The sequence below is a fragment of the Aphelocoma coerulescens genome, chromosome 19 (assembly GCF_041296385.1).
Source record: "Aphelocoma coerulescens isolate FSJ_1873_10779 chromosome 19, UR_Acoe_1.0, whole genome shotgun sequence".
NCBI lineage: Eukaryota > Metazoa > Chordata > Aves > Passeriformes > Corvidae > Aphelocoma > Aphelocoma coerulescens.
The window spans coordinates 4,437,444-4,449,786 of NC_091032.1; positions in this window are offsets into that span (position 1 = coordinate 4,437,444).

The window sequence follows — 12,343 nt, forward strand, 5'->3', positions numbered from 1 at the left end:
AAGGGGCTTTTGTGCCCCACCTCTGCTCTGTGCGAGCAGCTTTTGGAGGCTCAGGGACACGGGATGCTCGCAGGGATTTGGGACAGCCCAGCAGACACAGCAGGGCAGTGGGAACAGAGACAAGGTCACAAGTGATGCTTGATGTGGACATCCCAGCTCCCTGGCCAGGTTTAACCTGAGCACAGGGCTTAGGCCAGGGAACACTGGCTCTGGTTCTGGAACTGGTGCTGCAGAGGAGGACAAACATGCAGTGCCTTCCAGGGCTGCTGCAGCACCTGGGAACTGCTCTGTTCTCCCTCTCCTGTTTGTGCAGAGACACCATGAGCTTTTGTCTTGTTACCCTCGATTTATTTGAAGCACCAAAAGCAGCCAAAACAGGTATTTAGAGGAACAAACTTTCCAAGTTGCTCCTCCCGGTCTCATCAGGAGAGATTTTTGTTGAAACTGAAGCCACAGCAGAACCCCAGCCCTGCTGTGAGCTGTGGCAGGATGCAGGACAGGCAGAGTTGGCTGACACCAGCAGTGTGCCACACAACACCCCACCGAGCTCAGCTCGAACTCCTGATTTGCAAAGGCCATTTGTGCTCAGCACAACCCACTGAAATCTAAAATGTGTATGGCCATTTTGCTGTGTGAATTAAACGGGATTCAAAGACAGCAAGGAGTGAAGAGACTTACCCTGGCCATATTTACCCTCAGTCAACCACATTAATTCATCAACTATATCCCTGTGTCTTTAAACACATGATTTTGACTCAAACTAAAGAAGGGCTTTTATGCTTTACATTGGAATTAACATGACAAGCGATTAGCAGATCATCAAGAATAAGACTTCTCTTAATAGTGCTAATAAAAAGGGAGATATTTTTAATGCAGTTCCTAGGATTAATAATTGCCATTCTGATAGAGTCAGAATTTCCAGCATGAGCCATTCCCTCCATAGCCACAGGTGCAGATGGATGAAGCAGCTCAGAGGAGCTGAAGTTGATCACATTTTCCATGTAAAAGGGCACAGTAATTACAACTGATGAGGGTGCTGGAGCCAAAACACTGGGTCTTGGTGGGGAAAAAAACCCAGATTTGTAATCAACAGGGGCAGCCACAGGAGAAGTTTTAAAACCCTAATTTAAAAGCACTTAGCAGTAGCATGCTATGCTCCTCCAGGTACTGAGTACGAGGACATTAAAGGAGAGAGAGGAAGTGTCCCAGTAAAGTGCTGCTATACAGGGGACCCTTCAGTGGAATTCGCTGGATTTTTCAGTGCTCACACACCTGAAACTCATGGGGTTTTTTCTTCTGTTTTAAGGAAGGCACAGAATATTTTAGTGCATCTCCAAGATTAAGTGGAGAAGTGAAGAGGTTGTTGTTTAAGATTCATTTTTGAGGACTGAAGTCAGCCCGAAGGGATAATAGCTCTACATCCCCATCCTGGAGTTCGAATGTCCTTGCAAAATAGAAACATTAAGTTTAATAATGTAAGTGTGGATTTGTGTCTTTAAACAGCATTTGCTTTGCTGAAAAAGATGCAGAGATCTTGTCTTGAGGATTAGTAAACTGATGGCACCTAAAAGCTGAATTTCCAAACGAGTTCAGCCCCCCAGTCTGCAGAGCAGCTTTGTAGCACAGAGTGATTTCTGGTTGTCTAAATGAGTGTTAAGATCCTTGGAAGCCTTTACTCCTGGTTGTGGGTTCTGCATACTTTAAAACACGCCCCTGGTCTCTTCTAACACACTGAACCCCGAGGAGAAATACCAGCAGGGTTAGAAACCACCACCAGATATATTTTGAGCTTGATTGCCTATATTATCTTAACACCCTGTTGCTCCAAACCCTCTGAAAACGACATATCTCATCTTTCTATTGTTATTACACCCAAAGGATATGTCTGCACTGCAGCGCTGAGCTGCCCATGCCAGCTCCCAGAGCTCTCTGGAGCTGGAAGCCAGCTCACTCCAGCAGGAGAATTTGGGCTGCTCCTGCCCTGCTGAAGGTGGCTGTGAAAAAGCAACGGGAGCTTGGCTTGACTCTTCTGGCAACACACGAATGCAGCAGGGCAACCACTCCTGATTAGCTCGCTCCCACACCATCTGTTTTCCAAGACTACATGGACTTCCTGGCACAGAGACTCCTGTTTGAGGATAGGAGCTTGTGTACAACAGTTTACCATAACCAGCAAAGCCGAGCTGACACTCCCTCCCTCAGAGACAGCAACAGTTTTGCTTGGGTTTTTTTTTGGTTTTGGTAACCCTTTGCCTATTTTGCATTGCTGGTATCACACTGCAGGGGGGCAGCTGCAGAGATTTCTGTGCTCAGGGCAGGTTTGCTGGCACAGAGTGGAGCATCTCGTGGGTATGAGATGTCAAGGCCAAGCTGACGTAGGAAGGAAAAGCTGATCCCCCAAAGTGAACGGGTTTCAGGCCTCTCTGCAGCAGCTCTCAGGTGTGTGGCAGGGCTGGAGCCTCCCTAGGCTGCAGGATGAGGGGGGTGAGGACCTGCAGATCCCCCAGTGCTGCCCAGGAAGGCTCAGCCCAAGGCAGGAGCCTGCACAGCCCCTCTCCTCACACTCCTCCCTCGGTCTGGCAGTGCTGGAGCAGCCTTAACACAATGCAGAACCCAGGCCAAAACCCAAAGCCACTCTGTCTGTCTAACCCTGTCTGGCAGCAGTGCAGTACATTATTACCTTCTGTAATTCCCCCAAGTTATTTAGGGCTGTCTCCTTATTATCTCGATATCTTGGCTCCCATAATAATTACAGACCCAGTTTTACAAGGGCAATTTTTTTTTTCTTGATTAGTTTCCAGGATTCTGTTGTTGCATCAAAGCTGCTGCTCGTTTTTGTGTATTCCTGACAGATGTCTACTGGGGGAATTACAGCATGGGCACGCAGAGAGGAAGCCATCCACGGTGAGATTAAGGAAACAAAGAGCAGTTCTGTGAATTTAAAGAAAAAAAAGAGGCATTTCTCACGCACGTGATGCACACCCGGCTGGTCTGAGGAGCACACGCACACACTTTGGCACTTGATCTTCTGTGATTTCTCCCAGCTTTTGCCCACCCAGAGCAAAACACATTACAGAAGTGCTGTAAGAACATCCTCTGGTCTTTGCAAGGGCATGGAACAATTAAACTGAATTTGCCATGTCTAATTTCTTACTCTTTCTGCTCTAGCCAAACCTCAAACAGACCTTCACAAAGGAGCTGGTCCTTAATTACACTTTTCATAGCAAGGAAACTTTGGTGAGAAGTAATGAAGTGGCCAGTTAAAAGCAACTTGGGAAGCAGCTGAGCTGGGAATAAAGCAGAGGTCTGCAGAGCCCTTCCATCTTCACCACAAGCTCACGTGTTTGCTCTTCTCTAAACTCAGCTTGTCCACACTCCTCTGTGATCTGCTGCCTTCACCAGGCCTTGGCCAAGAGTAAATAACAACAACAAAACACCCTGGTTATTTGTACTACAGTGGTGCCTAAAAAAATACTAATTATCCCTAGCAGCACGGTGCCTGCAGGCCTGAGGTGAGACTGGCACCCCATTGTGTGTTAGGTGTTACACAAAACAGGTTATAAAAAGATGGTCCCTGCCCTGGAGAGCTTACAGACTAATTATGCAAGAGAAGGAGTGGGTGGAAACAAGTTCAGAGAGAGAGAGGGAGCGCACTTAAGTGATTCAATATCTCCCACAGTAGAGCTCGCTGAGCTTCCTGGCCTCTGAAATGGTGCCTAACCCACTTGGGTTCCTCAGACAGGAGGGTCCTGGTGCTGCCTGTTGGCTATCAAGCAACAACTCATGGCTCTGAAGCAGCCTTGGAATGCACCTCTGGTCTCTATCCCACAGAGGTCAGGCCCCAACAGGGTGTGTGAACACTGGGAAGAGCCACGGGCTCTTCAGGAGCCATCCCTGCCACCACCACCTCCAGCAGCAGCCAACCCCTTTGCCATGGAAGGGTGTTTTTAGCCACTGCCAAAGGCAGAGGATGGGACTTGTTGGACAAAGAGCTCAATGTGGAATGGCAAATCCTGTATGTTAAGGGCTGGTGATGAGTAGATCAAACCATGTGTCAAATAAATCACCCACTCAGTCCAGAGCCATACATGAAAATACAATTAGAGATTAGTCCATGGAGTGCATAACTGGCAATACGTCAGCTACAAATCATTTTAAAAGCATGTAGCTGATCTAGCCTCCTTAATTCCTTGAGTTGTTGATTCCAATTATCAGCAGCCAAGTAGCAAAAGGTTTTTTATCCCAGAAGATTTCTTACTTTTGGATACAATAAAAGTCAATTTATTCGATGATTACTAGGACATGGGCAGTTAATAGGTTGCGTCTGTTCTTTCTCCCCTCAGATACTTCAGAGTGGATCCATTAACACATTTACAGAGTAGACTTAAACAATAATAGTGCTGCTCCTTCTCTGGGGGTACCCAAACCAACCCACTTTTTGTACAGGGCTCTGGGATGTTTTTTACTATTACAGCTCCAGTGGAATTTACATAATTGCTTATGAATAATTTGTAACTTGTCTAAGAGTGTCCATGTAGCTATCTGATTTACTACAACTTCCCACTCCAGAACTAGCAGAAGATTTTAATACAGTTTTTAATTGCAAGACCATAATTTAAGCATATCTGTGCTGCCTAATGCAGACGGGACATGAGACAAACTCCTCTTCGCAGCCTCCCCCTGTAGCTGGCATCCAGATCCAGCAGGGTCCTGTGAGTGCTGCAGGGCAGGCAGCAAACAGCACTGCCCTAAGTGCAGACCTCTCTTCCCTCCTTTACGTGTTTGACTCCAAATTATTTGATTTTTGCAGGGAGGAAGGAAGAAAAACCCCTGTGGTTTAGGTGTTAACCTCCTGCTGGGGGTGTCTGTGTTCAGGGGATCCCTCTGTGCACCTTCGCTCACTCCTTTAGTCCGACCACAAGAGCAGCAATGCATCCTCCCCTTGGCTGAGGCTGCTGGAATGCAGGTAGGGAACACTCCAGGGATGGATGGATAGATAGTCTAGGACCAGGTTTATAGGGAAAACAGATTACCTTCATCAGGGCTAGGATGCTGGGGGAATTGACAATGCAGTGCGAAAGACTTGGATTTCTGAAAGAAATCTGCATTTGAACTGCTCCTAAACACTCTCCTCCAGGAATCTGTCCCTGTCATGCAGGCAGGGATTGATAAAATAACCTGATTTTGCATAGGTACAGATAAGTCTCTTGCCTGTACAGAAATCAGAGCTCAAGGCCAGCAGCTGAGGAAGCCTGAAAGCAGTGAAATGAACTGGGAGAGCCTCTGCACGAAGGGTGTGTGCCATGGCCTGATTGCTCCTCCCCACCAGGGCTTCACCCTGGGCCAGGTGTCCTCTGCTCCGTGTCCCTGGGAATGCTCTGGTGCCTCAGTGTTGAGGTTCCCGTGGCAGACCTTGACCTGGATCTGGGAATTCTCCTTTCCCCAGGCACCTCATCCCACAGGAACCAGCTTTCTGCCAAAACCTCCATCCAGTTTGGAAGAAATCAGCCATCGCATCCAGAGTCACTGAGCACCACAGGCTGACTGCACTGGCTCTGTTTCCTAAGAAAATGGCACAAAAAAAAAAAAAGATTCCACATTTTCACTCAGTTGGAAGGAAGTCTGAAGCACAAGACTGCAACAAACTTTCTCTCATTTTTTCCCTATATGATTTTTTGCTTCAACAAATGGAATTTAGGACTGGGTCACTGAATCAAATCGCTTGCTCCCACAGGAAGCCTCTTCATGTAGCCCATTTAATTATTAATATTTCTGCCCCCCAGTTCAACAAAATCACAGGAACATTCCTAAATTTGTTTAACTTGAGGCAACTGCTTATCTTCAGCTGCCTCCAAGTGGCATTTCCAAAGACAGAGGCCATGCTGGTGTGCCTTACAAAACGCTGGTTTAATAAAAGATGTTATATCTGTTTCTACAAATTTCACTATGCAAAGGGTAAATAATTGCTTAAACTCAGTGTTTAGTCAAGAGAGCACAAGCTTCATTGAGGCAAGTCCCCAGTGAGACTTAAGGATATGCCTAAATGCTTCCTCTGATTTGGGGACTGAACAACTAATTGGCCTTTGCTATGATAGGGCCTTTACTGGATTTTTCTCCTTCAGCTACACTTTCTTTTTAAAAAATTAATCCCATCAAACTACTGAAAGAACCACCTCACTTCCTTCAAGTTTCTTCCCAACATGTATAAAAAAGATGGTTTATTGTCCTGAAACCAAACCCATTCCAGCCTGTCAAAACCTTTCTGTAAGGCAGCAGCAAGCTGAATAATACATTTCACATTAAATTACACAACTGTGTCATCGGGCTAACATTAAAGGTAAGTCATTAATAAAAAGAGAAAATAAAGTGGTCCTTAATTATACAAGACAGTAAAAGGCTGAGTGTTTTGCTTCTGCGGCACCCTCACTTGGTGAGAATAAACGTTTTAAGAGCAGTGTGAACTTTTCTCTGTGGAAATCGCGGCTCCGAGATAATCCCTGCACCCGCTAATGCAGCTCCTGCTGCTGCCGTGTCCTCCTGCCCCTCCTGGCTCCTCGGGGCCAGGCCTGTGCACGGAGCCAGTTTGCAAACCCCTGGCTCACTCACACACGGGCTTTTGCTTTTGGTTTGTTATTGATGGGGGGCATTTTTGAAAGACTCAGGTGAAAGCACTTAATAGCTAAACTCCATTGATTTTCTGTAAAAATAGCACATCTTGGTGCTTCTGACAAACATCCGAATACACTTTGGAAACTGAAGCCTAACAGGATAAAGCCAAAGGAGCACAGACGGAATCCAGGCATGGAAAGCTCCGTGTTAGGGCCAGGTAACAAGGATGGTGGCAGGGAGAGGGGGCATTTGCAGGCTCCCGGCCACTTGAGCATCAGCAGAGGATGAGGGACACGCTGTCCCCCCTGCTGCCCAGCTCCCACACCTGGGAATCCCCACAGCCCTTTTTCAGTGAGCAAACCCACATGGGGACAGGGTGCCTTCTGCACATCTCCATGCACGATACTTTCTCTACCCTGCAAGTGACAGCAGAAACTCCTCAGAGCCAGAACTCCTCCAGGAAAACCCCAGATTTAAAGCTTTTGGGGACTGCCATAATTATTTTGCCTGCAGAAGACCTTTTCCCAGCAGAAAAACAATCCTCTCTGCATTCCTTCCCTGCTCCTCCTTTCACCTCCAGCTTCCAGAAATGCAAAGCTCCTGTGTTGAGACCCTGTCACCCCTCAGGGACTGAGCCAGCCTTGCCCTGGGGCACAGGACTGGGAGAGGCACCACTCTGGGAGGCTCCCTGGGAATTCCTGGTGTTCCCCTCCAAGCCTGAGCTAAGGAGAGAGCTCTCAAGCAGGAGCCCCAACACCCCTGCAAGCCCTGCACAGCTCCCATGGGATGCCCACAGTCACCATCTGGCAGCTGAGCAGGGATAACCGGGAGGGTGCCACAGCAAAGGCTTGGGAAAGGAAGGGTTAAGGACACCCAGGAATATCCGTGACTTGTGCTAAGGATAACCCTCCTCTGCCCACAGAGCTCAGCTAAGTGGAGGAACTTTGCATTAACCTGCTTTTGAGGACTCCAGTCAGGTAGGCTGCGGATCCTTCCCCGGGGGCGGGTGGAGCCCGACTTTTCCAACAAAAACAAATTGGAAGGAAAATTTCCAAGGAAACATGAAAGGTTGTGAAAAGTGTTGGTTTGTGTGGAAAATTTTTGTCCTATTTTTCCTGAAAAACCAAATGCCTAAAAACAAAAGTATTTTTGGCCAAACCCGAGTTTTTCAGTATTTGAATTTCTGAACCATAAAAGAAGCACTTTTCTTGGGAACGGCAGATGAAAAAAATCCCCCTAAAATTAATTTCCTTTCAGTTTGCATTTAAATTGTCTGCTTTATTATGGCACTAGTTCTAGCTTTTCTCTTTTTTCTTTTTTTTTTTTTTTTTCTTCAAGAAACAAACTCTTCAGCATTGCAGTTATACCGAGATTCAGAAGATCTCTGTGTTGTGGATACAGCCTTTCATCAAGGAGACTAAAATTTTCCACAAAGTTTCAATGCTGGGGAGCCATTTAAGGCTTTGACTCACGTAGCCAAATTGGCCAGGAATTAGTTTGTAAAGAAAACATCAGGGATTTAACCATATGCACGTCCCAAATCACGCCTCTACAATCTAATCAAGTGGGTTTCTCTCTGTAAATGCCAATAGAATATTTGGTACATATTAAAGGATGCTAATAAAATTTACAAGACGAAATGAGATTCCTGCCACGGACACTGTGTGTGCCCCTCCTTTGCACTTTCCAGGCTTCAGCAGCACAGTACAACAAGGTGCATGGGGTGTATTGAAATTAGTTTGAAAACTGGGGGGGTGTCTGGGTGATTTCCTTGTTTGATGGCACCCTCCCTCTGGTGCCTGCTAAATCATCCTTGCCAAACATTATTTACCCCTGGAGCTAACGAAAATGCTTTGAAGAGCAAGTCTCAGCATACCAAGTGTTAAATATTTCACATGTGCAGGGGTAGCCTTCACATTAAAAGATGTCTCCTTTACCTTGGAGTAATTAACACATTCGAACTATCCTGAGGTTAAAGGAAAAAAAGAAAAGGTATAAACCAAAACAAAACAGAAAAACACCCTCAACACCAGGTAAAGACCAGGCACCTGAAGTTCACCATGCAGTACATCCAGCAGTGCTAACCCCAGGAGATAATGGGATGGGTTTGGTGGGTGCCTCTCACAGGGAGCACCCAAGTCTGGCTGGGCTTCCCTTTTTCACAGAGAAGCTTTGCTGAACTCAGAAATAGTCACTCCGAGGTAAAGAAAATAAATCAATAAATCAAAGAACCTTAAAAGGGGTGGTCTGCATCCCCCTACATAAAACCAGCAAGAGACACACGCCCTGACAGGGCCAGCCAGGGGAGGTGGGACTGGCTACCATGGGATACAACACAGGAACACCTCCATCAATTCTTTTCCAGTGGCACACCAGGAAAACAGCTCGTGCCAAACCATCTCCCATGCTCAGTCGTGCCTGGCTCTCTCAGCAGCACACTTACTGCTCCTCAGGAGCCTTCAGCCAGGAGGAAGGAACACATTTTTTAGAGAGTCCCCAGCTAAAACACCAACAGTGTGTTCTGGCTCCATTTCAGATCAACTTCCTTTCCACCTCTCACCCCCAGCCTTGAAAACAGTACATTGTGATTCATGTTCAGACACTGCTGTATTTCCATTCTTATTAAACACTTATTCCTCCTGTTTGTGGGGTGGTACAGGAATTACTGCATGTACAGATCCTCAAAACATCCACACAGTTCTGTGAGAGCCTTTCCTAGGGCTGGATGGGAGAGCAGAGGGCTGGGGATGGTGGGAATCACCCAGAATGTCAGGCAGAGCCTTGGCCTTTCATGTGGAACAATTTTGCACCAGTGCAGCATTTTCCATCATGGCCAAGATGGAAATCAGGAAACCATATAAATCCTGGAGGCCTTGTCCATACAGCCTTGGGACAGGACTCCCACCAGGTGGATGAGGGTCTCCTGGAGTTTCCTGAGCAGCTCTGGAGCCCGCAGTGACGGGCAGAGCACTTCTGGAGCTTTGGGTGGAGCAGCACCACTGCCTGTGTTGCTGCCAGGCCCTTCCCGGAGCCGTGCCCGGCAGGATTCCTGGAAGCTGCTCCATGGAGCAGCACTGGCATTGGTGTTGTGCCATTTCATCAGCCAAGTGGCACTGAGTCTGTGTCCCTGACAGCTCATCAATGAGGAGGAATATAATAACCACAATGTGGTATTTTACAGGAAATGGGCCTTTAACCTGAGGAGCTCAAATCCCTTTTCAGACGTTCATTAAGCCACAAATTCCACACACGTGGAGATGGTCACAACTATCCGGACCACCACAGCACTGTAAACTCATCTCTGTTCTCATTGTATAGACAGGATCTAAGATGTCATGGGCAGGTTAAGTGTCCTGGTTTAATTCCCAGGGATAATAAGGGTAGGCTGAAAGTAGGTCCTCAATATGGAAAGGCTAAACCAGGATGAGTTCTCCAAAAAGCTTTCCAGAAAACCCGGCTGGAAATACCACAATGAAAGCTACAATGTGCTGAAAATAAAAACACACCTGATGCCAGGCCTGAAGGTCACCCTTTTTAAATCCTGAGAGGCCAATGACAGACTCCAGTAAAAAACCAGGAATGAGGAGAGCCTTGGTAAAAGACAGCACCACCAAACCTCAGCAGGGCCATGGTCTCACCCTCCTTCTGTTCCCTCGTCACAAAATACCCTGTAGCTTCACAAGTGGAATGAAATTCAGGCGCCTAAACTCCCCATGCTCTCATCTATCCATGCACTCAAATCCCACACATGGATTCAGGGTCAGCCTCAGCACACGGACATGGAACTTCACCCTCCAAATCCTTCATGGCGCTTTTTCCAGCAAGCCTGTCAAAGAGCTCAGATAAGGAATTATTTCCCTGAGCTCCCAATTCAGTATCACCGTGCCTGAGCAAGCTGCTCAACTCAACAATTCTTGTTTCAGAGTTATAGAGGCCAAGCCTAGCTAATCTTTCTTTATAATTCATTCCCCAAATCCCTGAATAACTTTGGTTGCCCTGCGCTGCCCCTTCCGCGCGCTCCAACGTGCGCCACGCTCCCCGTAATGAGGGAACTAAACCCTCACACAATGGCCTACGTGTTTTATTTCACATTCCCCACTGATTAATGCTGAATGCTTCCATACAGAATATCCACACGCTTTACACTTAATGCTTCTATATCTATATCTCTATCTATATATATATATATATACTGCAATAACCTTGCTGCTTTACTTTACAGCTGCCAATTTGTGCAGATGGCTGTAGAGTATTAGTCACCCCAACATTCCCCTCCTCCTCCTCCTCCTCCCAACAGCCTTGTTCTCAGTCAGCATTTCACATGGCATTTCCTTTCAAGGTATCCATGGCTATTTTTGGCCCGAGAGTTCCTGGTATATTAAACGCAATGAGCCACATCCTCGGCTGGTGTAAATCTGCACAGCCCTAATTCGGTCAGTGGAGGTGGGCCAATTCACAGGAGTGGAAACAGTCCCATAAATCTGTTATCAGAACAATACATTAAGGCAGCTTATTTAAACTACTTCTGCTCTGGTTGTATTTACTTACAGATAGCTCACAGCAGGTAAGGCTGATTCTCCTGCACCACAACAGGGACTGACTGGAGATAAGGACAGACATCCAGACAGGTCAGTCCAGCACTGCTCTGCTATTACTGAAAAACCTCCTCTCCCTGATCTCCCTTTGCCTCAACAACAATTTGTTTTAAGGCCCAAAACAGGTAAAGACCATTTTAATGTAAAAGGGAAACAAAAGTGTAGCTAAAAGCGAACCTTGCCACACCTCCCCATCCTGAACTGTTTCCTGGTTGCGACATCCTCTATTTTCTGTCCAAAAGCCAATTTTTTACCAGTCTCTAGGCTGGCCTCTCAGAGCAGCCTGTTTCATACAGAGTCTTCGCAAACTCTTGGCAATCCAGCTCAGCAGCAGCTCCATCTACTGTGCCTACAGCCTGGAGACACTGGAGAGGAGCAGGGCACAGGGGAAAAAACCCAACCCATTAGACTCTTGCCTGAGTTCCTTAATGTCTTGAGGTGAATGATTTAGGCTGTAAGAAAAAGCCTCCTGACAACAAGATCTATTAGTGTATGGAATAATCTTCCAAGGGAAGTGATGGAAACATTGCTGCTTGGCACACAGCTAGTGTTTGTCCAGACTAGTTTTTAAATATATGATCTCGAATTGGCAGAGGAAAAGTCTAGTCGAGGTAGTTGCTCTTATCTATCTCCATATTCCAGGATAAATCAGGTCATCTCCTTTGTTCTAGTCTAAAAATTGAGGAATGCACTTAAAACAATTCATGCAGTTTTAATCAGCTATGATCTCCCTTTTATGATCCACATGGGTTGTATCTTATTAAATTAGATATATCTAGCTGTTTCTTTTTAATCATCAAGTTCTTCTAATATAAGGCAGCAGCACTGTCTAGCACAGCTGGCACAACCAGGGCTGTGAACACCTCCGGGTCTCTCCCTGGCTATGCCCCAGGCTCCCAGGCAAGTAAATAAACTCCTACTTAAAAATAAAATCAGATCACTCCCTAATTTGTTTTTTGTCACTCAGAGAGCCTGGGACTGACTTTGAGAGGTCATGAGTGTGGTTCGTGGCTCTGGATAAAGTCACCAGCTGAGGGGAGAAGCACTCAAAGGCGTGGAGATAGCACAGCATTTTTGTGGTATAAAAACATGGAAAAGAGATCCATACTGCAGGCTGAATAAAGGCTGAGAAGCACTGC